The 5,068-nt window shown below is 32.2% G+C and overlaps 1 long non-coding RNA gene across 1 annotated transcript in view; it reads right to left on the bottom strand.

Annotated features, from left to right (window-relative positions):
- The window catches only part of LOC107748418 (uncharacterized), a 6,098-nt gene continuing 1,030 nt past the window's right edge, over positions 1-5,068 (bottom strand). The window contains exons 2-3 of the long non-coding RNA XR_001640929.1: positions 4,139-4,204; positions 1-45 (exon numbers count right to left, since the gene is read on the bottom strand). This is a non-coding gene — a long non-coding RNA (uncharacterized LOC107748418). The remainder of the gene's footprint in view (positions 46-4,138; positions 4,205-5,068) is intronic.

Here is a 5,068-nt window from a genome sequence, read left to right as displayed (position 1 = left end):
GCAGAGCAGAGATGAATCCTACAGCAGGACGTCCTGGACTCTCAACTACAAAATAAAAAAATAATATAATTAATAATAATAATACAATTTAAATAATAAATAAATAAATGTAAAAAATTTAATAAAACCTAAAATAAAATGTTTAATCACTAAAATAAAAAAAATAATTATAACTATTAAAAACTCAAAAACCCAAATCTGTTAAAATAGGAAAATAAAATAAATACACTTTAATTGTAATAATTTTAATCATTCAAAAACAAATCTGCTGAAATAAATTAAAAATAACGTATAAATTAACAAATGTTTATACACGATAGGGCACATTTTAAACCTAAATTCTCATTATGCTTTTATTGTTGAGATTTATAATAATAATATAAATTAGCATAAATGTACACAGATTTATACATTTATTGAGAATATTGTAAAATATATGAATGTAATGTAACAAAAATATAAATATGTTATTTTAGTATCATTGAGATAATATTATACATTTATATATATATATATTTCATTTTAATTAAAGTTTGAATATTTTTGTTGTGTGTTTTTGTCATTTTATTGTTTTAGTACATCAAGCTAAACTAAATGAAACTGAGAAATGTAGCTTTGGAAATTAGCTGAAATAAAATAAGTTTTTGTTATTATTATTTTAGATAAATTCAGTTTATTCAATTAAAGTAATTTTTTATATTATTATTTATTAATTTTATTTTGGGTGAAATATGACCTGGATTTTAATGTACAAAATACCGTAATAATACTTTAAATTTATACGTATATTAAGATTTGATAGTTATCCTTAATTTTGAAAATGAAATATGACATGGACATGTTCTGCAGTGATGTCAATGGTTTTGTTTCTGTAGTATGTTTAGTGATGTCCCATATAACTGCTCTATAAAACAAGCACAAACAAATGGCCCAAAAAAAAGCCCTTGTGTGCACACACACACACACACACACACACACACAATCGTCCTATTCTCTCTCCTGCCGCCTGCACATTTGCCAAGGTCGACACTAGAAAATGATCCGGAGATAGTGTCAGTAGATTTATGTCCTCTCTCGTTCTCTCTCTCTCACTGTGTGTGTATCTACAGAATAAAAGCTCACAAACGCTGTCCTGAAATCACGTATGTAACCCCACAGAACAATGCTGTGTGAATATGAACAGGCTTTGTGTCACAATCACACAACACAATAAACACTCATCAAACTTAAACACTCCCAGTCTGCTGTTGTTGATGTGAGAGTGTTTTACTGCGTGCGTGTGATGTTGACACCAGATTAATTACTGTGAGTGTGTGTGTGTGTGTGCGTGTGTGTGCATGTGTGTTGTTGACACCAGATGAATTACTGTGGGAGTGTGTGTGTGTGTGTGTAATTGCTTTCTGCCGTATATTCACTTTGTCTGGGCTTGACTTTGAACAAACCTTCTTCCGCTAACATTAATAGAACATTTGTTCTAAGTTATCTGGACTTTAATAATGGTAGCACAAAAACATTATTTATACTTCATACATGGATTGGTTGGATGTTCGTCTAAAGGTTTTTAAATCTTACTACTTATTTCAGAATGTTCAGAGAAGATTCAAATGTACAGAACAGAACAGAACAGAATGCTTTAAACATTTAGGAAACATTCAGAACAGGAAATCTTTCAGAGCTGGAGAGCCACTGACCGGACTGAAGGAGAGATTCAGATTTTTTGAGGTAAATGTTTTTTTGAGGCTTCATTAAATTAGTAAACAGTTACATTTTGATGCACTAAAAATTAAGTAAAATGTCCTAAAATGATCAAGAATCAAGAATAACAAAAAAAAATAAATGGGGAAATTAAGCAAAAATTATTTGGTAAAATTTCTTTTAAAATTAGCATTAATATCTAACCACTGAAATATCAGTGGGTTCTAAAAAATAAGAAAAAATAAAATACAATTTTAAAAGGTTAAATTTAAAATAAACATTTTAAAAATTTAACATTTTGTAACACTTTAAATGTTACAAATGAAAACAAAAAAATAAAATATTTACACATTTTAAAATTTACAAATAAAAAAGTATTTTAATTAATTAAATTGTAATTAAATGGAAAAAAACAATCAATCAATTAATCAATCAATGAATGTATGTTTGTCATCATTTAGATTTCTGTTTTCCAGCCTCACTCTCTTCCTGACACTTACAGTGTGTCTGAACTGTTGTGATGCAACACAATCACAGCCAATCAGCATCTTTCCAAAGTGCCTAAGAGCTGAGCTCGATTACATGCATAAACACACAGACCAGGCCAGCGTTTCTCTCTTACAGTCACACTGACGCTAAACCTCATCCTCAGCTAATAGTATTAGCAGCTTAGTGTTTACACACACACACACACAGACACACACACACACACAGACACACACACAGACACACGCAGACACACACACACACACACACACAGTGCTATATGAAGTTCCCTAGAGGGGGATTTCCAGCAGCATCTGGTTGGCACAGGTGGCCTGAAGACTTTTCAGAAGCAGGAACAGCCCTAAAAATTACAGCAAGACCAAATTAGATCTGAAGCATCAGCTGAAACGAAACGCTTTTATGGAGTCAAACACCTTTTATACAAACACTCTGCTCTCTTTTTTCTGTGGGACTGTATTATTGTTTATATGACACGTCAGTCTTGACTTTAAAGTCAAAACTGTTTAATTTAATACACATTCATCTGTATGTGACTGATTCTCTGGTGTACATTGTGAAAATTAAATAAAATGAAATAAAATAACAATTGTCTAAACTATTTTGACTATTTACTTTAATACACATTCAGTAGTATTTGGCTGATTCTTTAGTGTACATGTCAAAATAAAATAATAAAAAAATAAAATAAATATCTATCTATATTATAAAGATAATAGTAAATATTATTCTCTCTCTCTCTCTCTCTCTCTATATATATATATATATATAAACTCATTCTGTTGTCTATATGTGATTCTTTAGCATACATTATTTCAATAAAATAAAATGTCTAAACATTGGGACTATTTACTTAGTGTACATTATTTCAGTAAAGTAAAATAAAATAAATATAAAAGAAAAGAAAATTTCTAAACCATTGTGACTATTTATTTAGTGTATACTATTTAAATTAAATTAAATTTTAAATTAAAATAAATCAAATTAAACACAAAAACGTCTAAGTGACATTTTATTTATTATTCTATAAAATTATTTATAATTTTTAAAAATTATTTCTATAAAATAAAATATAAAATAAAATATCAAAACCATTGTGTCTATTTATTAAATCAAATCAAAATCAAGTCAAATCAAATCAAATCAAATTCAATTCAATTCAATTCAAAAATCTACACAAGCTATTGGTTGTTTTAGGCTACCGTTGCAAGTAATGCAGCCTTTCTAAAATCCTGACAATAATGGACTGCTGTTTAATGTTAATTTAAAAGTTACAGTAGTAATATCAAATACGGGTAGACTTTTTGGGAAATGTAAAGATGCTCTGAAGCCTGACCTTCACTTTCAACCTCCACATCCCAGAAAAAGCCTGAATGGATAAACATGAATATGAATCTGAATACTCAAACACTGAATTTCACAAAAAAAACAGATCAAATGTGTTGTGAATGGCACTTAATACACCAAAACCTAATGTGTGACCTGGAAATCCTTACAACGAGAGGTCAAGGACTGTCCTAAACATCAGTGTGAAGCTTCAAAAGCTGTTTGAATCTGAATAACACAGAAGAAAGACAGCAAATAATTAAAGGACGACTAAACTACCAGCTGGAAACAGGCGTTTGCTGCATTCTTGGGTTGTGTTAAACGTTTATGAGATTGAGTTCAGTCGTGTTGACAGGGTGCGCCTGCGTTTACGAGCCTCCTGACAGCTTCACCATCAAACTACAACACAAACACGCTTGTGAACAGATTACAAGGCCCGTCTTTGAACAGCTGTAACTCAGGAACGGTTAACCTGGTTATAGTCAGAATGAGGTCAAACGCAGGACACACACAGGACAATCATTATTAATGCTATACATCAAAACCAACGGACAGGAGCTACAGTTATCAGCTTCTCTCTGTGTCATAAATTAACCCTCAGCAAACACATCACCTGCCTGCGATGAGACTCACAGGTGCGCGGGACATTCTGAGCCGTCTCCGGTGGTCTGGAGCAGATCTGAGATCAGAAGACCAGGGTCAAATTAGAAGACAATGATTTACAAGCCGTCAGCTGTCAGGGATGTAAATACAGAAGCACAGCTGACATGGAAAACAGTCAAAACTAAAATGCAACTGCAGAGGTCACACGGGTCACGAGCCTAAACTGAGTCAAAGGCATGTTAAAACTAGTTACTGAAAGCAGCGATGCATAAATACATGTTCTGTATGTATGTACAGGTGCATCTCAACAAATTAGAAAATCGTGAAAAAGTTCTTTTTTTGTAACTTATTTCAAAAAGTGAAACTTTCATATATTCTAGATTCATTAAATGTAAAGTAAAACATTTCAAAAGTTTTTTAATTTTTTTATTTTGATGATTAGTGCTTACAGCTCATCAAAGTCAAAAATCCAGTATCTCAAAAAATATTAGAATATTTACATTTGAGTTTCATTAAATGACCATCCCTATAAATTCCGGGTATCTTGTTCTTTGAAACCACAATAATGAGGAAGACTGCTGACTTTGATTGTCTTCTGGACCATTGCTTTGACACCCTCCACAAAGAGGGTAAGTCACAGAAGGTCATTACTGAAAGAGCGGCTGTTCACAGAGTGCTGTTTCAAAGCATATTAAATGCAAAGTTGACTGGAAGGAAGAAATTGGGTAGGAAAAGGTGCACAAGCAACAGGGTTGACCGCAAGCTTGAGAATATTGTCAAGCAAAGCTGATTCAAACACTTGGGAGAGCTTCACAAGGAGTGGACTGAAGCTGGAGTCAGTGCATCAAGAGTCACCACGCTCAGACGTCTTCAGGAAAAGGGCTACCAAGCCACTTCTGAAACAGAAACAACGTCAGAAGCATCTTACCTGGGCTAAGGA

This window comes from Sinocyclocheilus rhinocerous, unplaced genomic scaffold, assembly GCF_001515625.1.
Source record: "Sinocyclocheilus rhinocerous isolate Xijiao unplaced genomic scaffold, SAMN03320098_v1.1 scaffold522, whole genome shotgun sequence".
NCBI lineage: Eukaryota > Metazoa > Chordata > Actinopteri > Cypriniformes > Cyprinidae > Sinocyclocheilus > Sinocyclocheilus rhinocerous.
This window is presented reverse-complemented; position numbering and strand designations above follow the sequence as displayed.